Raw genomic sequence first — 24,645 nt, forward strand, 5'->3', positions numbered from 1 at the left:
CGTAGATGTTTAGCATTGAATCTCAGTGCCAGGGCTGGGTTCGAATGGCTCAGCTGAGAGCACCGCCGAATCTGTCCTCTGCTCTGCTCCAGGTTTCCCAGGGGAGAGCCAGGGGTGCAGGAACTTCAGCTTCTGCTCAGGTACCATCTCCCCACACCCACTGGTTCCCGTGCTGTGCTGGAGCAGGAACCCTCAAAACAGCATAAATCTGCCAGTGCACCAAGCTCCTGGATAAAAGTCCAGGACGACCTTGGACAAGAAGGTTTTTGTGCATCTAGTCCCTCTTCGCACACCATTCCTGCTGCAGTCAGGACAAAATGATTCCTAGATCCAGCTGGTAAAACCCTCAAACTTTCCAAGCTTTCGTGCAATGAAAAAGCTCTAATCGCATATCTTTGTGGAAAATGGCGAATGGCTTTCTTTGGAAGAGTTTTGTATCAGGTTATTTATATGGAACTGTCTGGGTTGGTTTGTGTGAGTGTTTGTCAGTCCAGTATAAGGAAATGTGCAGAAAATACATGTTAATACTGGGTGATACCGAAATATAGTGCTATAGTAAGTAGTTCTCTTGCTCCAGTGTTTTTCAAACAGATAGTAAAAAGTACCAATACAGTATACTTCAGTAAATTTAAAGAAAAGTATAAAGAAAATTGGCAAAACCACATTTACACTCATTAAGCCTTTTTTAATGGGGTAAAGAAAAAGAAGATAAAAACTGCCATTCTGTACTTGCATTGCAGTGATGCCATATTTACAATTTGTTTTCATGTTTTCTTACTAATGGAAAATATAGAACACTATTAGGTATACTTATTACTAATAAAGTGTTGCAGAGGACTAAATAGTGCTGAAAAACTATTACTCTAACTTAATTAAGTCAGTCGCTTCCTGTAATTTCCATCTATTTGGATCTTCTTTTCCAACAGGTACAAGGTAAATGTAGCATCTTAGTAGACAGAAAGAGGGTTGCTGTGATGGATTTAAAATTAAAGTTGCAAAATGTTTCATTTCTAGCTGATAATAACTCACATTTTACTGAAGAATGGTGGAGACCTAAAATGTAAAAGGTAGTTTGTAAGCCACAGATCTTCACACAGTGGAGTTTAATGTGTCAGAACAGGGATTTCACCATGATCTCCGTGCCAGATTTCTGTGCACAGGTTCTAACCTGGCATCTTCTCTGACAGCACCTTGCAACCATATTCAACAAGGCCCCAAATACCGCTAGAAAGAAGCAAATGTCCTAGTCCTGATTCACACATTGAGCAGCTAATGATTTAGACATGTCACTTGAGGCTGAATGGAGGCCACATCTGTGGGACACCAGCCTAAGTTCCCATCCATGACATTAGAACGCGTTAAAAAAAAACCAACCTTAACTTGGCTTCAGTCCTGTAGGATAACTGCATTTGTGTGTGTTCACTTTTGTGGCTCACTTGCAAATCCAAAGCTGGAAGTCTGATGCAAGGACAAAATTAGGTATGTCAGGGGAAGGGCTCAGGTGAAATCTAGGTGCGAGGTAGGTATTGGATCTTGGAAATATATTGTAGATCCTAGAAATTTAGCTCAATTTCCTCAAAGGTTTTTGGTGAAATGAAAGGGGAATTGGGCACCTAAGTGCCTTTGAAGCTCTGAGAGTTCGTGAGGGAGACTTAGTGGTATGGAGCCTGACAATGAAACTGTTCATAGTTATATAGTTGCAAGCGGTTTTAAATGCTAAGAAAAGATTATACTGCCTATGTGCATATCAACTGCAGTTGAACTGTACATTATTATTAATGGGGTTTATACACTTGTACCTGGAGATCAGCCAACCACAAGACCCTGCTGTACTGGGCACTGTACAACACAGTGACAGTTTCTGGCTCGAGAGTTTAATCTCTATGGACAAGATAGAGTAAGGAGAGGGGAACCAAACTGGATGATGTAATCACAGTGAATGTAATGATGGCTTGAAAACACTGTAGGAACATTAAAATCTTCTAGAGATTTGCTATCTCAACCCTTGCACTGGGATGCAACCAGAGCAACCTACATTACCCACCATACGTGTGTGGCTAGTTTCTATTAAGCAGCTGTGTTTGGGGAGAGCAGAGAGGAAAGGGATGAAAAGCAATTCAAAGGAAACTAAGGTCAAGAAGCTCTAAGGGAGGAAGAAGATGGGTGTAGAAGCAAGCAGGCAATTTCCAGTATCTTCCTGAACCCTGTCCTCTCCAACGTTTGCTACCCCTCCCACGCTCATCCCCCTTGTGACTTTTATGTTCTCCTCCATCATGGGCATGATGAAGAGACCAGCCTCCACTCAAGCCTTGCATGGTCACCGCACCATGTGTTGCAAGGCCCACCTGTATCTTCTGGCAGAAAGGCACTGGTGACCGTTCTTGAAACAGAAGTCTTCAACCAGTTTGCACTCACTGCATAGTGATTTAGACTGTGTTTTGTTGGATAGCTTGTGTGAATGTTATGTTGGACACCGTGAAGATCTTAATAAAGTCAGACTTGTGTTTTGATGGGTTGTAAGTAATGGCAAGTCCCCTTCCCCTTCTGTCCTCCTGCAGTGACTGTCATTGAAAGCAGCTCAGTTGATCCTATTGGTCATACCAGAGATCAGCAGGAGAGTGCGATTCTAATGCAGCCAAATCTTTTTTTATAGAGGCCGTTTTTGTAAAAACTCAGTGAAAATAAAATCCAAGCCTCGGATAAGGTAGAACTGCAAACTGTCAGTACTCTCAAGGCACCTTCACAAATATTTAAGGAAAATGTGAACTTGATTCGTAGTCTGCTCTCCTGCATGTTCCATACTTGCTGCTCGTGTTTACAAGAGCAAGATGAGAATGGCTTCAGACACAAATAAGTGGTATTAGCAGGGCAATTCTTCAGAAGTACACTTATTCTCTTCCAAAGGCATTTGCATAATAATAAAGGAAGAAAGCTATATAAGGTAAACTACACATCAGCAGAATTGTTTCTAAAAATGAATGCTTTTCAAGGTTTTCCAAGAAGCAGTGGGAGCTCTTTGAAATCAATGAGGTAATTAAAAGTGGTGGAAGAAACAGAATGAGAAAAAAAGGCGATTTGAAAGCTATTAAATGTCCACTGGTCCAGAGATTACAGCATTTACCTGGAGCTTGGGTGACCCTGGTTTGCATCCCTGCACTGTTACAGTTTCCCTATGGGAATTCTGGACAAGTAAATTCCTTTCTGCACCTCATCTCACCTATAAAGCAAGAACTACAGTATTATCCTAATTCTGGGAGGTATAATCAAGGTTGTAGAGTGCAGAACAAGTTTCCCAGTGGTCCTGTAGTATTAATAAATGAAGCAACAACTCCCCTCCATTACTACAGCAGTTGTCACTATGTAGTAACAGCTAAGTAGTCCCCATCTAGGGGGTAAACTCAGCAGCAACTAGACAGGAAAGAAGGAACCGGGAAAGTTTGTTCCAGGGCCTGTGGTGGTGCTCAACGGTCCTTTGTCATGAAAGCATATATATAATAAGGACCTCTATGCCCAGATATTATGAGGATGGAGACCTTTAAAAGTTCCCAACATAAAAAGATGATCTTCAAACATTCCAGCTACTAAAAATAAATAAAAATAAAACAAATATTTTGCATTCTCCCAGAGTTCAGTGTATAACGCATAACATTTGAAAGGTGCTAGATTTGCAGAACACATTTAATTTTTGGTAATATAACATTAGACATTCATTTTTGCTCTCATGATTCCATGATAAGCTGTCTCACACGGCAGGTGAGACTATAATAATATAATGGAGGGAATTAGCAAAATTATCTGTGTCTTCCTGGTCCTGGCCCTGAAACCAATAGGACTGTTGGCATCTGGAGGCTGCACCTGTCATGAGTTATGGCCCCTGTTTTTACAGGAAGGATAAAACTGATATTTCAGTGCCATTCATCGTATATAATAAACTCTCCACCTCAGTACAAACACATTTATATGCCGGTATTGGAATGGAGTACAGAAAATACAAGCAGTCAACTGTATATGTTAGATACACTTTTTGTAATACTTCCTGTTGCTACTAAAATAAGTTACTAGCTCTGTTTTCCAAGGGTAGTTTGACAGAGTTGAAATCGCAGGCTCTGTGTCGTGAAAGAGCACAATACCCTCTTTGCCCTTTAAATCTCGTAACAATGTTAGAGCTTCAGCTATTGTATGGGCTGTGAATTGCCTGGCCAAAAACATGGACCCAGGGTTCTCGTTATCCCAAAATATTTAGCCATACAACCAAACGCATTCTGCTCACAAAGATGTCAAAATGTCTGACTGAGATAAATGTCTTATTTTCTGATGGCTTCTTACAAACGGTAGTACTTGTGAGTGGCGGGGCATGGTAAGGAGTAAGCCCTCATGGGCTGTATTTGGGTTTGGTGCTCTCCCGTCAGCCCACACCACTTGCTGGAGCTCACTTTCGTACCAGCATTTTGGCCCACCACCTATCTGCCTCTTGACGCCCTTTCCTACAAACAGGTAAAGAAGGTTCAAGCGACCTCCCCAGCTAGCTTCTGGGATTAAGCCCCATCCCTTGGCAAGCTTCATCTTCCTTAATGCAGGGCAATAAATTTGCCCCGTGGTTTCTCCTCAGTGGGAGACTCCCACCCCCCAGGGATGGGTCCATCCAGAGGGGACAAACATCCCATTTCTGGCAAGGACCCTCCTACTTCTCCCCATGTTGCTGGCCACGACAGCCCAGAGAGCAAGACCGAAGCGAGCCTTGAGCCCAGGTTTCCACGGGGCCTTGCACTGCACCACTCTGTCAGATTTGGCACATGCTCTGGTTTTGTACTTGCTGCTGCAGAATACTGAGTAAAATGGGGGTATTTTTTATTTTTTTTTATTTACTGATGGCACCATCTCAAATGCTTCATCAATACATATGAGCTAGAAAGAATGAATCTGGTATTTTGCCAATGAGATACAAGGTTTGGAAAGAACGCTGATGTCCTAGCAGGAAAGGTTACTCTGGAGAAGTTGGTTTGCAGGTTTAATCATCAGGTTTCAAAGAATTAAACACCCGAGAAATGTATTTTCAGATTATAGCAGGGTTGACTCTACCCTCCAGTTGTAAGTGTCAGTAATCAGTAACACCATTAATTCTTTTTAATACTCTTAATAATTTCTGTACCAGCAATGGGGAATAACATGAATGACGTAGTGGAGGCTTTTAAAGCCAGAATAGGGCCATGACAAAATGAATCAGCTTCTCAGTTTATCTAGTTCCTCTGAAATCAAGGGAGTTATGCTAAGTTACACCACAGAAGGAGCCAAGTCATTTCAAGCATTGTATGATTTAATGATAACTGTGCCAAACTTGGTTGTGCTTCCATAGGAGTAATAGAAAATAATAACACTATGGAAGGAGAAGGTGGGTTTTTTTAGCCTTGTGCATATATATTTATTCCATAGAATCACTGAGTAGTCTGTGGAAATAGCTACTTAAAAATTGGTTTAATCCTTTAGGAGTGTCAACTTTTTAAGAAAATAACTCAGATTTCTGTAGGAATCCTTATACAAACAGTAATGCCGAGTAATATTGTCTAATTTTGTCTACTCCTTTCTGTAATATGGTCTGACTTCAAAAAAAAAGAAAAGAATAAATAAGCAAGCAAGACAATAGCAGTATATTTGCTCATAAGAATTATCTCCTTTTCAGGGACTTTGCAACAAATGTGAAGCTTAGATCCTTCATTAATTAGGACAGAAACACCATACAGGCACATTGGCCAAATGTTAGTGAAACTTTTCTAACTCTTTTTTAATCATTGTTTGTAGAAAGGCTTTTTTTCCATTGTTGGTTTAGCCTTTCCTCTGTTATTATGAAGGACAATATATATCATTTTTACTGCAAAGTGCCAGGCAAGCCGGGATATTCAAATGAACAAACCTGGATGCTTTACAACTTTTGCCCTCTTGAAATCAGATCTGAAAAATATAGGACCTAAATATCAATACTGTAAGGTTTTACTTTTATATCAGGCATAAATCTTAACAACCCATACTTAACAATGAGCTCAGATTTTAACTTAATCTTTGGCAGGCTGAGAATTAAACCAGCGCATACTCCGTTTCGTCTTCTCTCCCAGGCAGCTTCTTGAAAAAGGCACCGTCTGCGCCAGCCAGCTTAAAGGTTTTATAGTTCGGTAAAAGCAGATAGAGCACTGCCTAGGTGGGCCACAGGCTCCTCCTGAAAGACAAAAGAGTTGAGTCTTGCACTCCCAGGCTCTCTTCCGCTTAAATAAAGTTGCTAGTTGCCTAATGAATGTTAGCTGTAATACTCCCTGTGGTCAGTGGGGCTGTTGTTTAATGAATTGCTTAATGTGCTTGATTACTGTTACTATGTGGAATGAGGGAAATAGCCAGAGAGATTTGAAAGACCCACTAGAGAATACGATGAAAATGAATTGGATCAATAAGAAGTTTTTGCTCATCTCTGAACAACGCATTATGTGCTGCATTGTTGCAGTTGGGGATAATGTAATTTTGTGGCTTGTTGTTCTTCTTTTTATAATTCAGAAATATAAATCTCGTTTGACATTGGGTTTTAGGGCTGGCCTTCCTGGAGTTATAAATGTTCCCCTGACTCCAGTCCCGGTTACTCACATGGACAGATAAATTAATTAGGAAAACTTTTATGCCAATTACTTTATGCCCTTGGCTTTCATATGTTTCTGAAGAGCGGCAGCTAATTAAAGATATGATTCATAATTACTGGTCGATCGAGTAGTTGAGTAATGGAATCAGGAACTGTTCCAAAAAAATTATCCATCACATCATTACTAATTGTTACATAATACATAAGGATGTAGAATTCAAATAAAAAATTACTCACATTTGAAAGATTCATTCAATTAGTGGGTTTGGGATATTTTTTATAACAATTATAAACACGAAGATAGTTCTCACATTTTTAAAGATCACAGAGGTTTTATAAATATTTATAATTAAATAGGAGCATAATTTCCAGCAAGTAAAGGACTCAAGGGCCTAGCTGGAGGAGTGGGTTAGTAGTATATTGAATTTATGGAAGCTGGAAATCAAATCTTTGGGTCAAATTAGGGCCCAAGTGAAATGAATATGATGGTGTCTTCCTAGTCCTGTTTGCACAAGCCACAGAACTGCTCTAGCTTGGCAAGCATTGCAGGCTAATTTCTAGAGAATAAAAGAGCCGTTGCAAGTTATAACTTGGCACTGAATGATGCACAGGAATTTGCACAGAATTTGTCAACACTCATTTTTCACAGTCAGCATTTGCTGTCCCAGCAAGAAGATATTAAGAGATACCACAACCCAGTAAAACTGGTAAAATGGTGAAAAAAACCCAAGTCCCTCCAGCATGTCCTTGCTAAGTTTGCAGATGTTCTGTGTTATCACAGTTTATGAGCAGTCATGTCACTTCTTCAATAGAAGATGTCTGGAATACTCGAGCATGGGTTCATTCAGTAATTCAGATACCACAGGTGAGCCTGGAAAACCTCCTGGTTCAGTTTCCCACTGGTTCCTTACAGCCTAAAGCAATTGTGTGATAAAGTCCTGCATAAATATCTATATCTGCTAAGCCTTGAGAATAATTCCTAAACCTTACAAAGCAGGGCCAGCAATACTTGCAGCATGAGCCTTCACAAAAGCTGTGAAGATGTCCCAGCCAGCAGTTCAAAAGTTATCAAGAGAGCACCTCAAGTACCCAGAAAAATTTTAGCTGACTCAGTATTTATTTGAACTTCCTGGAGGGCCTGACCCTGCATATTCTTCGTCTCCTTCATTTATTTAACTCAGATCTACAGTATTAGCTTTTTCACCTACTCCACAATGGGTTTTTTGCTATACTTGGTCGGGTTTGTATTATTAACTTAACCTACCACTCATTAGACATATGGCATATGGTTTGGAGGAGGATTAATAAGTGTTTTGCTGTATCTGAATGAGAGAGAGAAAATGAATGAAAACAAACTTTCACTTCTGCTTGCAGCTTTAAATGGCTGTTTAGCTGCCATCCATCTGCAGGTACCATGTGCTGCCCTCCTGAATATCATCAGGGAACAAAGGAGAATTCAATTAAACATTTTTATATTCTAATTGGCTTCAATTGCTATAGATATCTACAGCAGCATGTAGGAGAACCCAGCTGATGGGTGGATAAGATCATTCAGCAGAAGAATGTCCCAAAGACCTCAAAGTCCAGAGGGGCAAGGCAGACACCAGGTGCCAAAACGGCAGAGGGACCAGCGGAGAGCATTTGGCCCCTTCTGAGAGTCAACACCGAAGTCACATCCCCTGAAGTCCCCACCAGCACAGGGCTCTTCCATGAACCTTCCTCTTCTTACCCCATAAAGGTGTTCCAGGGGAAACAGCTGCCTTTTTTTTTTTTTTAAGAAGCCCTTTTCTAATAGTGCTACATCTTTTAAAACCATATTTTGGTGTTTCAGGAGCTGGTACCTCCTGCTGAAGTGAGCGGGAAGGGTTTTTCCCCTGTACCAGGTCAGCTGAGCACACGGGGGAAAGGAGGGTGACAAAGTGATGCATAGAAGTCTGCAAAGGTGTTAAGAATTGCAGCTGTAGAACTAAATGCTTTTAAAACTTCAAAGTTAACATCCTAGGGAATAATAAAGTGCAAAAACAAGTAATATACAATCATGATATTATATTAGATGGGAAATCAATACTGAACCTGGTAGCCATATTACAGTGCGTTTCTATTGTGACGGTTAGTCAGAAATAGCTTTTTAGGATGAATGGTGACAGCCTCTGACCCGTCAACATCCTTATCAAACACACACTCCCGCCTGGCAGAGGCACGGATGCTCCCCACCTGCAACAGCCCCGCAGTGTGAAAGGGCTGTCTGCAAGCCAAATGAGGGCAGAAATTCACAGCTAAAGAAAAATCCCAACCCCAACACAATATAACCTTAATTCACAAAATCCATAGGGAAAAAAAGGGCACTTTGAAATGAATTAAAGCTAATATCTCTGCAGAAGTTTTATTTTTAAACGTTTAAGCTGCTACGCTGCTGGTTTATGAAACATTATAAATGTATTTGCATAAATGGAGCAGGGTGAGGAAAGATATTCGAGTTCGATACGGTTAGGGGGTTTTATGGAAGTTTAATTTCTTCTCATTTTAACACTAGAATTAAATGATTCAGTTGTCTGGACATTTGTCTGGAACTAGAAACCCTGTGGACATATGTCAGACCTCCTCAAGATGCAGCAGGGCACAAGAGCAGTTCAGTCAGTGCTGAGTATCTTTGGGGGAAAGTCCTCTTTTTTTTTCATTTTTGTACAAGAAAAGAGAAAGCATATGATCTATTTTAAGACATTGTAGTCCATATCTTAGAGAAAATTTTGGTCTAGATAACTCTGTGTATGCAGTTCCCTCTGACTTAAAAGGGAAATAAAGGTTATTTTCATACTATTTTTTTTAATTACTGTACAAATTACTTTAAAGCAGTTGAAAAGGAGCAGTTTTGAATTAATGGATGAAAAATTACATTGAATTATTCTCATTATGAAAATAGCCTTATAGCTCTTGGTGAAATGGAGATTTTCATATTTTGGGTAAAATAATCATATCAGTGGTAAAGGCTACCATGTAACAAATTCCCCTATATGTTATATATTTTATATAAATACGTGAAAATACAGGCTTACACTACAAAAAACAAAACCCCTTCAGCCATGTTTAGTGTTTGAAAAGTCACATGACCAAGTCTAATTAATCTCCTGTGGTTTATCAGATCAAATCAGTAGACGATGGATTTTTCATAAATATTTGGGGTCACTTGATGCATTTTACTTTGATACATTTAAACATTTCATAATGAAAAGTTATCACAAAATGAAAAACTCAGACTATTGTGAGTGTTGAAATAGGAAGCTCTCATTTTTTCCCTGGATAAACAAAAGCAACAATATAGACAGTACTTAATGAAATTCAAGTTAATTCCGTTGCAACAGCATTTTTCAATTGGAAAACTTTTTTTTTTTCAAAACAGAAACGTTTTCAGGCAGCTTCAAGGTGGGCTCTAGTCCATGATACTTGGAAGATGCTACAGCTTCCCTGAATTACCCATAAGGATGGAGCCACGCAGAGCTCCAAGAGGGCAAAAGGGAACAGAGAACAGAGGGGAGAGGTGAAACAGGGTGCATAATTTCCACATTAGCCAGAAATTTGCTACCTGCAACCTGTGTCACTTAGTACTTAGCTGCACCAAGCACTTATGAAACTGTGAAGGCTGTCATTTCTGTCTCTGAAATACTTCAAACTTGGGAATCTCATGCAGTAACTTTCAGGCAAAGCAAATATTTGTCACTTCTTGGATTTCAGCTAATTATATGCTTTCACCAGGAAGGTGTTATTTATTCTGCATGCGTGAACTTCTTTGTAGAATAAATATTATTTGCAAAAATGCAAGATAACATGGTTCATGCCTGTCTGTGTCAAATGTAGTAGGCACTATTAAACCAGATGTACCCTCGGAGCACATTTCATCATTAGTTTACCACCTTTCTTATATCAAAGGCAAACGTCTGATGTTGCAACAGATTCCCAATAATGTCCTAATGCGCTTCATATGCCATAAAACTTTCATTACCAGCAACAGCAGCTGGGTTGTGTCACTATAGCCAGTGAAATTCTATAAGATTTTATGAAGTGCAAACTTGTTCTACAAAGACAGATAAGATCCATTATCTAAAAAGTGGACTAAATTGCCATAGTCTCCGGGCTTCACCAACTGGTGCAAATTGAGCTGAAAATCCGCTAAGTAGCATGTGTTGCTGTGACCATTTCATCCTCAGCCTCTCCTCTCAGAGCTGTCTCCCCGTTAAGCACGGGTTAACGTTAATACATAGCATTAAGAATATATGGTATAATACTGCAAGATCTCCCTGTCTCTGTCCTGATCCCCCGAGACTCTTTCCTCGCTGCCTGAGCGTGGTCCCCCCAGGCGGCTCAGCCCCCGGCACGCAGGGACCGTGACGATGCTGGAAGGCTGGCGAGCGTAGGTGGCAAGACTTTCTCAGGGGCTGAGCCTAGGCATCAACGTCCTCTGAGGCAAGACAAGGTAAATGGCCGTGGGATTCTTCACAAGGAGAAATAAACGCCTGTTTATGACAGCCGATCTTCGAAACCGCCGCGCCTCAAGCATGAGCAGGGAGAAAGGAGAGCCGTCCTTTCCCCGGTACTCTTTTGTGCGTGTGATGAGCGCTGAGATACTCTCGCAGTTCGGGGGTGGGGGTGGCATACAAGTAGGTCAAATCAATAGATGCTCCTTGCAGTAACCAGACAGCTAAATTATTAACATTATTTTCTGAAAAGGAAGGCGCTTGTTATTACGTGATTCATGCTTGAAGTTTTCCAAGCACTTAAAACAGAGTCCCCATGATTTACAAGTAAGAACAGATTATTAGTGTCTGAAAACTTAATTGACTGCCTCCTCTCGGCCGTTGACTTCGGCAGTAAATTTTTTTCCAGTTACCTGCTCAAAATAGCAGCATCTGCCCCTTAAACACCCAGCATGGATCAAGGATGGGAAAGTTCTGTGTGTCTGTTCTTGCAGAATAGATCAAAATTTGAGGCTAAAAGCCTCAATCTTGTAAAACTGGCACTGTTGGAAACAAATTGCTGGACACCTTGAAATCTCTGAGGGGCAAAGAAAATCAAAGCCAATTTCTAATATTTTTCTGCCTAAAACTGCTCTCATTCTAAAATGAAGAGGCATGTGGAGTATTCAGGCTGAGGTGAAGGAGGTGGGCAAGCACAAAAGAGCTTGTCTGCAGCACTGGGAGTCTCCAGTGCCACACAGTGACTTTCTCTAATTTATTCAGCGGTGAATTCCAGCGAGATCTCCTCTCAGCCCTGTTTACACACATATGTTCCGATGTACGAGAGCCCTCCTCTCTCGCATAAAAGCTGACACACAGACGTATAGCGTGCACGTTGTACTTTCCTACTTGGCAACTGATTGCATATCTCAGCTCCACTGTGGAAGTAATCCCCGCATATGTATAATTATTTTTAATGAATTAAGTCCTTGAAGTGTGAAGATCCATAAAGATCTTTATAGTCTCCTTTGACACTTGAAGGTAAATATTTGCATTGTGCATTTCAAATTAGATGTGCAACGCCTGTTAAAAATAATGGGAGCTGGAAGTCTGGTCTGTCTAATGATTTCCTTCTTGATCACTGCGATTGTAGAGAAAATATAGAGAGCAGGTGCTTGAGTCCTCCTCTGTTCCCCTGAGGATGGAGAGATCTGTTGGCAAAGTCACCCTAGGGGTGGATGAGAACATCCTTCCCAGAGAGGGGCTATGTCAGGGCATCTGCTAAATAAATGGTCCCCTTCCCTGGTGCTTCCTGAGTAATAACAGGCACTTTCAGTTCCCTCTGCATTACTGAGATACAGGCTTTTTTTTCACGTTCTATGACTTATGCTGAAACATTGCTTAGGCAGCAGGAGGGAAGACCGTCAGTGTTGTCATGGAGGGGAGCACAAGTGGCCATGGGGCAGCTCTGTGCACTGGGGACAGTGTGAGAAAACCAAACTTGTGGGGTTAATGCAAGGTGGGGAGGTGTGGGGGGAAGGAGGCTCCCTGAGATCACCCAGAGCACTTTGCAGCCCTGCTCATCGGTGTGAATTAGCCAGTGAGGAGCTCTGTGCCAGGATGGTAAGCTGACCCAGTCACGCAGAGCTCATCACCAGCCTGCCTAGCACTCTTCTCTTGCCTGAACTCATCCGTCTGGCACTAGTGTGAGTCTGTCCCCACCACAGCAGAGTTGGCTGGGCAGTCATTGACCTTCATCAAACCTCTCAGATTTAGACATTCCATGAAATTATTCAGAATTCCCAAAATGAATTGTATCAAATCCCTTTGCTGATGGGGCCAAACCCTCCCACAATACTCCGTGTGTCTCCGCCCTGGATGGGAGGAGTGGAATTGGTGGGTCAGTGCTTGAGCCTCACCTTCCACCCCGACACTCAAGAGATCAGCTAGAGTAGAAACAATTCATCCCGACACAGCCCCTGGTCCATCTGAGCTGTCAGCCACTTGCTTCGCCACTGAGGCTGACATGTTCATCCCATGTGAGGAGCATCCAGCAATGTCTGACAAGACGGGGTTCCACCATCCCACACTCAGTTCCTCCCGGAGAGCCTGTAGCTTTAGATATCATAGGCCTGTCTGAGATCTTATCAGCCATTATGGTCATCTCTGCTGTGTGCTAGCACAACTGCATGGCCTACAGCTGTTACACCAAAGAAAAAAGGAAAAAAAAAGGTACACATTTTTACTATAACAGAAGTCACGTCTTGCTGAATATACACTTTAAAAATTGAAACATCTGGTGCAGTGAAATTTCTGTTGTACGTAAGGATGGCATGCCTACTCTTCTTGTCCCAAATCAATAAAATAAACCCATGATTACCACTCCTCTGTTCAATGTTTTTGAGTAAGTCATAATTCTACAGCCAGGGTATACACCAATACACAGCGATTCATTGACACATGCCTGCTGCCATATACAGTATCACCAATTCCTAACCAAAAGGTTAATAAAACTACATATAACGTAAAGAAAGGCTTGGAGCCTTATTGTGAGAGCCTCAGGAGGAGGGAGAGTTAAAGAAATGATATGTCACTCACTCCTAAATGTTGCAGTTGTCTGGTCTGTCACTCCGATGAGCTGGCTTTGCAAGCCTTTAGTTACCTGGAAACTCCCCTAAGAGCCTGGAGGGTGGGCGAAGAGGTGGGAGGAGGCTGGGGAACGGAGAAGGGAAAGAAAGAAAGGAGGATTAAACTGAAGCACTCCTATCAGTGCTACATTTTCCCTCCAGAGAAATCCTTATTGTGTACCAAGTACCACAAGTGTGTATTTTATTGAGGAGAGGGAGAAGGAACAATCAGAAACTCTGTCACATTGTATCACTGTGAAAAGTAGTTGTGTTTTCTTAAAGGAAGGTATGGCTGGCTGGAGCAATTTCTCTCTCCTTTTTAGTATCTTATATGTGGTTCAGGATGCTACAAGAAAAAGAGTCAAGCTGCCTTGCTGTGTACCATGATGTGAAGGAGCAGAATATGCTGTGGCCTTTCTTTGACTCTAGGTAGCCCGAAGATGCCATCAGTTAATTTGTCCCTTGGCATGAGCATACATTGCATGGCCGGCTGTAGAGAGAGACCTGCTCTGGTCCGGTAGCTACATGCGTGTGCGGGGAGAAACATGCTATTGTTGGCTCCCTCGGTGCTTCAGTTTTTCCCTTCAGGCTGATCGTTTTGGGAAACCCATTCACTAGGGGAGGTTGGGGGAAAATCTTGGGCAGGGACGATTGTCACCTCTTGGTTTTCTACGAACAATGGGCAAACCAAGACTGTATTTGATCCCTTTTACTGCACTGATCCAGTTGCAGAGGAATATGCTGGGTTAGTGCTCAGGTGGAAACTGTAACGTCACAAGAGAGAGCATATTTCAGGCTTCATGCTTTAATAGTTGCCATTTGTTTAACCAATGAGAAAGTGAATCTATTTTTATTTGTTAAGCATAAAGAGAATGACTGAGCTCTACCAGTCATGGATAATTATGCCTTATCTCTCGCTGTGACAGTGGCTTTCTCTGAAAGCTACACCTAAGTTATGACTAAGAGATACCATTTTGATAGATCTCAATCAGGAAATACCAGAACAAATTGAGATGGATTATTCCTTTGTGTCAATACCTTGCTCTTTTTCAAACAAGAAATATGATGCCTCCGAATTCACTGATTACTGGTTTCAGTGTCAGCCTTATCAAGGCAATGATAGGCTCTATACAAATGTCCTCCTAATGTTATTTTCCTAACAAAAGTAGTACCTGACCTGCAGTTTTTAGAGACAGTGTAGAAGAATAAACAATATTTTTCTGCTGGGTCTACCTGCCAGAGTCAGAGCTGCTGCTTAAGTTAATGTCACTGAGAGCCCTCATCCAAGGAGTACTGCAAGACTAACACTGAGCACTTTGTGTCAGGATTAGGATTCACTTATGTTTAACTTATTCGATTCTTTGTGTCAGCAAAGCTGATCCTAGAGTTAAAGCTAAACTTTCTGAAGACATGGCTGTCTGGTACAGGAAAGAACAAAAATACTGTGCCTGACCGTGTCTGGCTCTGACGAAGCTTGATTGGCCTTTTCATGCCCTCTGGTAGCAAGGTTGGATTCTTGCAAATGTGCAGCCACTGTCATAGCTGCATAATTGAAGGACTGACAGTTCTCAAGACTTCATTATTATTTTTATGAGGGAATCTGTTGGCGCTGACAGTTTTTTCTCATACTCTTCAAATACCCTGGATACTGGCAGCTGAGGATTCTGCGTGACAGCTTGCATTGAAGTATTGGGGTATTTTTCATGTCGGTACAGAGAGAGAAAAACTGTCAACAGGAACACAAAACAGAGCTCAGAGATGGTTTTATATATCTTAGTTTATTTCAGACTTGGTGCTATTTTGATTTTTCACTTGCAAATTGTAATTTTAATTATATGTGAGCAAGGGTTATTGTTAAAAATGTAAGCAACAAGATGAATTTAATGCCTCTAAACAAATACATAGTAAAAGCATAGTCAGCAAGGGACAAAGTTTCCTGATTCATAGCTAGCTTCCTTTATTTAGGTCACCACTAGAATGGCTTCATCTGAGCCCATGTTTTTTAACAGTTCAGTACTGAATGACGTCAGATCATGAATGGCCTTCTATATTCCTTCTTCATAAACAAGGAAGCAGAGCCTAGACAGATTAGTTTTGATGTGGATCAAAAGCAAGGTCTTTAAGGATATATGGGGAAACCTTTAAGGCTGTTTAAAGAGTGTAGTTAAAACACAGGGAAGATTTTCCTTGACTTTCCTGTCATAAAGGATTGCGTTGAACATGACTAGCAACAAAACACTTGGCATACTGAGAGCAGGACTTTCAGATCCCAAACACCCAGCAAGGAGCAAATTGTGTTGAACACAGAAGCAGGAGATGTGGTTCCTTGGCAGACCTCATGAGCAGTGATGCCAAACTCTGAGCTGAATTACCAATGGGGAATCAGTAAGTGTGAATAGCCCCAGATAGGGTTTAGAGGTCTTCCTTTCTGAATGAGCACCGAGAGAAAATAAGCAGTGCCTCTACAGTACTGCAGAGCTTTTATAAAATCGACTCTTCAGAGACACAGGTTGATTAATTAAACTCACTAAAGTGGATGTGATTAAAAAACATACTGTCAAAGCAAGAGGAGAAAGATGAAGAAGAAAAATTTGTATGTAAGAAATCATTATTTGCATGAAATCGTTGTGAGTTCATACAAAGGGTTTATTGAATGCACATCGGCCAAACTTTATTGATGATTATGGATTTTCTGGATATGCCTCAAAAACAGCATGCTCACCCCTGCATAATTGCTTTTTTTGTCCTGACCATTTTTATAATTTGATTATCTCTATAGCTCCCATAGTATAAGCTAGTTCTTGAGAAGTGCAATACTCACATCAATAAAAAAATATTAGAAGTAAAGTAAAAATCATCTGATATTTCAATTTGCATTTAAATTCTCTGGATTTTTGGAGTGCTGTTTCTTTCCCATTACTAATATTGTAAATGCCAAACATGTCCTCAGAAGAGGATGTATATGTTTAAGTGGTGCATGCCTCTGTTAATGGTACTTGGGGGTCAGCCTACCCAAATATTATTTGTGTGCCCAGATGATGACTGCTCACTGCATGTCATGACTGTCCCCTTGGTGTCCCTGAAGACAACCACCAAATCAGGTTCCAGGCCGATTTCCAAGTAAATGCATCCATGCCTCTCACCCTTCATGTCTATTAACTATTTGAAAATAACTCTTTGCACAAAAATCGCCCGTGATCCTTTCCAGTTCCTGGAACAAGTCCATGGAGAGAAGAGGGCAGTGGGTTTGTATTTAAAAATTATTACAGTCTTTCAGGATTTTAGCTATCTTTTTTAATGGGATACTTGTTCTACGGATAGGGCAATGGACTGGCAGACAGGAAACTATCTGCTTGTCCCAGCTCTTCTGCTCTGCAACAAGTCATGAATCACCTCACAGTCCTGTTTCCATCATTCCTCCATCCTTCATCAGTTTTGTATGTGTTGGCTTTAAGATGTTGAGAGAAGTAAATATTTTTCTGCTTGCTTGTAGGCTGCTCAGAGCACTTATCTTCTTCAGTTTGTCTAAGCGCTAATGAAACTGAAAATGAATACGTTTTAAAAGCTTATATAAAAGAATTAAGGTGGCAATTTAAACTTTTACTTTGTTGTTCTTAAGTATTAAAATAGCCTTGTCAGTTCATGCCCAGTGATAAAGAGACTCTACTATGCACATGTTACCTGAGCTCCAGTCCTGAAAACAGGACTCACTGTCAAACCAACAGGACTGGCCAAGGAAAGTAGAGCTAAGCCTATGTGTACGTGTATGAGATAAGGGGCTGTCGTTACAGACCGTTATACTGGTGTTGCTGCAGCTGCTCTTTCCTTGTTAGACAGTAGGTAGTAGGATTTCTGACTGCCAGTACCAACTACCTAAGACATAGTAACTGCAAAAGCAACAACAAAAAATAGGACTTTTTTAATGAACCAAAAAGGCCTTTATAATTCTAGAAGTCTTTCCAAGTCCTTCTAAAACTTTAAACAAAATTTTACGCTACCTCATTTTGACATTTTGACAGAGAAATAAGACAATTTTTGCAAAAGTAACAGGAGACAGAGTAAATTGTACCCTTAAGTATTGTAGAAGCCGATTCCTCCTTAGAACAATGAAATATATGCTGTATACGTACTTTCAGAAGTGCTCAGCTGTATGGTCAAGAATCAGTGTGCAGATAATTCTTCTTCAGTGTATGGTGTCCCTCAGAGCTTGAGTTATGACCTACATATTCATTTGTAGCTCTGACATTTAGGGACTTTCTCTTTGGAGAGAGGCACCAGCGTACCAGGGTCCTGTACCTTGTCCTGTGGAAGCCTCTGCCGTTACCAAAGTGGGGGAGAATTTGAGGAGAGCATGATGGAGAATGAGCCTAAAGGAGGAAGAGCCAAGCCAATATGCCCATGGAGGTGGTGTGTAGGTGGAGAGCAAGCTCACGGGAGCCATGCAGGATGGCATCAGCTACAGTTTGCAGACAATAGCCTAGATGGGGTATTATTTGGACATACTTGCCAGACTAAAGTTAGAGATTAGCTTCACACGTGACTATATACTGAATGGCATATGCCCATTTGCAGGTTAACCCTGGCTTTATTCATCATTTCCTTACATGTATATAGAGATATATAGATAAAGATAAATAAAGATAAATAAAGATGATAAAGATGATGGATTATGAAGTGACTATATGTATATCTCATCACTTCATAATGTATTTATACATATACATACATAAAACAAAGTGACAGAAAATGGAAGTATTCATGTATTCTCTGTAAATTAAAATGCATCCTTTTGTCAACAGGTCTCTCCAGAATAGTTGTGCAAACAGGGTATGTCTCTCTGTCATGCAACTGTGGGTAATTAACATATGCAAAACACTACAGTCCTGCTAGAAGCTACCCAGCCCTCCCCTGAAATTTAGGCTCTATTTATTTACAACAAAATAAAGTGGACCCTTCTGGAAAGAAACATAGCTTTGTGGCTGCACCAATGCTGTCGCACAGATGCTTTAAATCTTTTATATCTCCCAGACCTCCAGGGGCTGGTGTTGGATGGTATTGAGCCAGGGCCAATAAATAATTTATGCTAAGTAGCAATTTAGTTGTTTGGCTTGGGGTAAAGAAATCCAAGAAATTCATAAATAAAGTTCCCATTTTTGCTGTGTTCCAAAGTTAATTTATGTTACTCTGCAATTAACTAACATAAAGGTGAAAAAATATGACAGGCCTAAGGTAGAAAATAAAGCTCATAAATCTGCCGTATCTTAACTAGTGGTGCTTTAGTGATAGTTGGTGCTTGCACTTGGTTTCCTGTTCATCTAATCCACCTGTATTTCCTTGACCCAGAAAAATGTAGTAATTGATTTCTAATAGTTCCCCTTTGAAATAAACAACCAAACCCAGCATTTTTTTGCTCTGTCCTTTGAACTAGAAAGTAGGTACTAGATTTTGGCAGATGCTTTGGCAAAATACACAGAACTGGAAATGCATAATGCGTGGATAAAGTCTGGTCATCAGATAGTCCCTGCATTCAATGGATTGTATTTAAAACCAAATCCAGTTATTCATTAATGTCCTTTATATATACACACACATTGCACTTACATGCAAATGCATGTGATTTTGACGTGATACCTGAATTCTTCCCCTTGACCTAATACAGCTGTTTACTGCCAAAGACATGACTTCTCTTCAGCATCATTCATTAGTCTATTGACACTGTGTGTACTGTTTAAAAGGACACTCTTCCATATATGCAAGTGTGTGATGGTTGCTTTCATTAAACACCATCACTGCATCGGGAAGAATAAAATGGTATAAACGTCTGCTGTATGTAATATACAAAAATACAGAAGTTGGGTAGACTGAAGGAATGAAAGTTAGGCAAAAGACTGGTTTCAGGTTGTTCCAGGATGAAAAGGCTATGCTTGTGTTTTCTGCCTGGATGTATGCTGTAAGCTGTTAACCATAATATTTATGCAATTTGCATTGCTGCATTTAGAACTTTTGAACTGCCTGTCTTTCTAGTGGGGAAGGGTTAGAGTAAAATGGTGCATCCCATTAATTTCACAGGTTTTCTTACTCACAAGAGGAATTCTGACCATAGCCTGAGGAACTTACTTCAGGGAGGTTGTCTGTTCTCTGTTTCTAGAGAAATAGATTCTGACTATCCGTAAATAGAGAAAAATTGAAACGTTTATGCAACAGAGAAGGACCAAGACCTCTGCTTCTCTGAAGCACTGCACAGTCACTGATTTCAGTGAAACTACATTGACTCAAAGCAGCTTAATGTCTTGTATTTTCAACTTTAAGACTCATCTTTGCAATTACTAGTAGTTTGAACAAGTGCATTCAACATCCTTTCTTTCAGGATGCAAAGAAAGGGAAGCTTCTTTCCTCCCCTCAGTTTCACTCCTGCAGAGTACGGTGTTGCAAACATCCCTCGCTGAAATCAATGCCTTCTTATAACTTCAAGGAGCCTGTAAGCTTCAAACCTGCTCAGAGGTGAAGTGGCACAGAAGAGTTCAGGCTCAGACACTCAGATACTTGCCTGTTGTAGAAAAAATATCTCCGACCATTATCCAAAAGGGTCTGGTTATGAAAGAGATTGCATTTGCTGTGATAATGGGACCAGAATATGCTTCACTAGCCACTGTAATATTTGTTTTCTTTTTCTGGAGGTTTCTGCGTGATAAAGATGAATTTAGCTCTTTACTTCCTGAGATAGAAAGAAAATTACATGATTGATTCCTCTTTTAATTGCAATCCAGAGTATCTTGATTTCTGACTCTCACTTTTAATCATGTTCCAGGCAGTGCTCTCTGTCAATGGCGCGGAGGAGCTGTGGGGTGTTGCCACATGAGTGAGTATGACCCTTTCCCCCTCTTCAGCAGACTATGGACCACAGGGCCTGGGCCCTGGAGGAACAGTCCTAACTCTCCTAGAGTCTACTTTTTAGAAACAAATTTCAAATTTGCCAGATAAGAGTTTGGAAAAGACCATGTAATTTATTTAATGGAAGACAAGGTGTGAATCTACTCATTAAAATTCATAATGAGATGCATCTGGCATCTTAACACTTCTTACTATTCTGCAAATAGACTTTGTTAAAGGCCATTTTGCTCTTTCTAGCAGGACTACATGGCACAGATAAAGGGTTTTGAATTGCAGAAATGAGAATACGTTTTCAACTCTATTACCTCCAATTTCCAGTCATTAAATGATTCAGTGGGAAAGTTTCTGTTTTAACTTTAGTGACCTCTAGCAGGGACACCAAGCCAAAGTGACTCTTGAAGAAGACTGTAAGTCCCACATTTTTATACATACATTTAGAAACAAATAGAGGGATGGCTAAAAAGCACTTCAGCCTGTTCCTCCCAGACTGATTCAGATCGGATTTCAACCAAAATAATGTTTCCTCTAAATAGCCATTTGTCAATGTAGTGGGAAAAAATGAGTAACATCATTTCATTCTTTGCTGAACAGGACTCCCTCCACCTGAGAGACGTCCATCACACTGGAGACTCGGTGAAGGAGCCAAGGGGAAGCAGAGAGCTTTCTACCCTCTGGGGTGAACTACCCCTTTACCCCATCAGAGTTAAAGGATTTGGGTGGCTCATGGCACATTTTCCATTCACATATCTGGTTCTCACTTCAGTCCCTGGAGCTGCCAGACTGATGCTCTACATTTTTCTCCTTTCACTGCTGCTCTACATTTTCTCTCTTAAGAAAGTCAAAGGGAGGTTAGGAGGAGATTCAAGCCCTGAGCAAAAGGACAAAACAGTTTTACCCTTCCACCTCTCCTTCCCCCAGAGGCAGTGGGGTAAAAAGCTCTCGTGCCAGCAGACGTTATGGTACGGGTGCCCCCCATCAACTTGGGCAGATGGGACAGGAGTGTCCCGTGTCTCTCCCTCTGCTCTCCTATCACTCTCTGGAAAAGCCTGTTTCTCTTGAGTGACTCTTAACACAGCCTAAGTGCTTGGTTACCTGGACTTTTAACATTTACACTGTTGATGGAGGGTAAAATAACACAAAACCAGAAATGTGAAGCAGACAGGAACTTATTTCTCCAGACGCAGAAAGCTCAGGAGCATTAGTAGTTCAGGAGCATGCATAACTAAGACTGTGTTTGCATGGAATTACATATAGATACATAATTGTGGGAGCTTGATCTTGCAAAACATGGGGTTTTGTATTTTAAATGGATACCATGTGGGATATATTTGCTTACAGTCTTAGAGATGCACTACATCTCCAACACAACTTTCTTAATTTAAACATTTCCTGAGTAAAATAGGGGATTTATTCCACAGAGTGTGCTATTGGATCGCTCATGCATAAATTTGTTCAAACTTACACATACAGCTTTACGTATCTCCATCTGATTTCAGTGAGGCTGCTTTGTAGGAAATATGCCGTCCATGGTGACCTACCTGTGTGCCATCTAGTCCCATGTTAGGTTTACATAGCAGAAAAGTTTCCAATAGCCTTATGCAGACCACAAGTTACAACAGTCACTTATCAGGGTGGTATGATGTAATTCACATAGCAGATCTATGTATCAAGCATCCTGACGAAGCTGGTGCTCAAGCAATAAGAGGAGCTAGAGAAAAATAGGCAGACTGCATCATTTACCAGAAAGAGACTGGATGCCAGGCTGGAGCTCTTGTCTAGAGCTCCTTCTCTGTGGAAATAGGCACATGTAAGAGACAATCAGAATAATCCATAATAAAAAGAGTTGTGAGTTGTATTTTGTCTCATAGTTTGTTGGCCTACCCATTTCATTACTTACTGCAGTTTTACTGGTGATTCTGATCATCTTCCTTTCTGCTATGACATGAGATTTTTAAAAATTATTAATCTCTGTGTAGATTCTCAGGTCTCACACATCTGCATGCAGTATGTAAAGATTATACTTTAGCTGATCATTGCAATATTTTTGAGATCGTACCTTTGCTGTACTGAGCAACAAGAAAGCTAATGCAGTCACTCAGAACAGCAAGAGATGTGCACAATATGCCCTAACCAACTATCCAGTTACTGAGGAGGGAAGTGTATACATAAATATCAGCTGGTGCTAGTACAGGAAACTTAATTAGTAATATTAAAGAGTGTTCGTGATAGTAAATGTTCAGAAGCATTTATGCTGTTTTCATAGCATCTGCTCAGGACTCCATTAGTAAATATTTTTAGAAAGAGGGCCTTCCTTCCTTTCCCTTTGACCCTTCTTATGTGATATTACTAAAATAATTCATTCATTTTCACAATTCCCTCTCAATATATACTCAACTTCTGCTTTCAGCTTTTAAATAAATACTGTATATCTATATACCCTCTCTGGTAACAACTCAGCCCTGATCTGCTGTAGAGCAGTGGAGCAGGACTATATACTTGCAACTTAAGCAGGACATCTTCTTGTGTGGAGATCACTGTTATGTTAAGCACTGGCATTTCAGGAACAGGACATGTGGTTTTGAGGAAATACAAATGCACATCACCTGTTAGTCTGGCTGCTTTCACAGTGGTGCCTACATTACTGAAGAAGAGTAGAGAAGAAAATAAGCCTCAACTGCATGGACCTCTGGAAAATGAATTAAGAAAATTCTTCCTTACAAATTCACATAGGTGCATTTCATTCTTATGATGTTCTTATGAAAACAGAAATACTTTCTTCCATGTAAGCTTCTGCGTCCTTTGGAGGTAGAATCTTGACCCACCTGAAGCTAGTGGAAAATGTCTATTGAATTAAGTAAAAATCACAGTCAGGATTTCATACATGGGAAATAAAAACTGTTATCTACTAAGCCCTGTAGTACCACACTTCATTGGTGCAACTTGGCATTTCAGACACATTTGCTTGCAAACACAACACTAACGCCTCTGGTATTTCCAGTGAAAACCACATTTTTGGTTACAGATTTTTGCTCCATGTTAACCATAGTCCTGTATTTCTTATGGTTGTATATTCTAAAATCAGGACAAGAATTTTTAAAGTACTTTAACTAGTAAAAGCTCAGGGTTTCATTTTCTCTTCTCTAGGAAAACAAATGAAAAGCTATATAATATATTCAGTGATACAGAATGTGACAAGTGTGCTAATAAATATTAATAAAGTATGTATTGGAGTAGAAGTATCCCTCACTACTGCAATTTGCCATAGAATCATTGATGTTAAAGGTGTAAAAGATCCCCACATCAACTCATCCAGTTGATCCACTGTGCAAAATCATACATATCAAAACTATTATTCTTATTTGTTGAATTTAATTCAGTTCTTTTTCCATTTTTTCTAAATTACTTAAAAGCTAAAAAGAGATGTTCAGATGCTATGAAGTCATATGGAAAATGTTCACAAAGGATGGATTTTCTCTAGCCCTATTTTAAACACCTAGGAGTTGGTCTTCTCTGGGCCAGTTACTTTCTTGTAGTGAAAAAAGAAAGACAGGTCTTTTCAGGCAATCATTCACCCCATTCTGATGTGGCTGTCTAGTAGCAGTGAGAGTAGCCTTCTCAAAGTGGCTTTCCATCTTCATTGATTAGAAAGAGAGCTTAGATAACTACACTAGCCCAGGTACCAACTCTTAGATGGCTAAATTTAGTTAATGCGTATTCCATTCAAAGTGATTTTATTTTCTATTCAGACCTTTTGGAAATGGCTAATTAAAAATAATAACAATTGTAACAATCCTTTCATAATTTTTTCAACTATTTCTTCCCATGGGTTGTTCTGGATTATTCAAAAACATCTTCAACTGTTTCCTCTTTGCTTTCCACAGCATGCAAGTGGCTGTGTAAGTCTCACATTGTTGTTTCATTTTCCATCTCAGTAACTTTAATCAGAGTTATCTCTGAAGACCACGGAGCCTTTCCTCTGCACTTACCAAGTGCCCGTGGCTCTTGCCAGATCTGTTCCAGTATGGGAATATCCTCAGCTTTTTTAGGACTCCATGTGGTTATG

This window comes from Haliaeetus leucocephalus, unplaced genomic scaffold (assembly GCF_000737465.1).
Source record: "Haliaeetus leucocephalus isolate CR32 unplaced genomic scaffold, Haliaeetus_leucocephalus-4.0 Scaffold384, whole genome shotgun sequence".
NCBI classification, from domain to species: Eukaryota; Metazoa; Chordata; class Aves; order Accipitriformes; family Accipitridae; genus Haliaeetus; species Haliaeetus leucocephalus.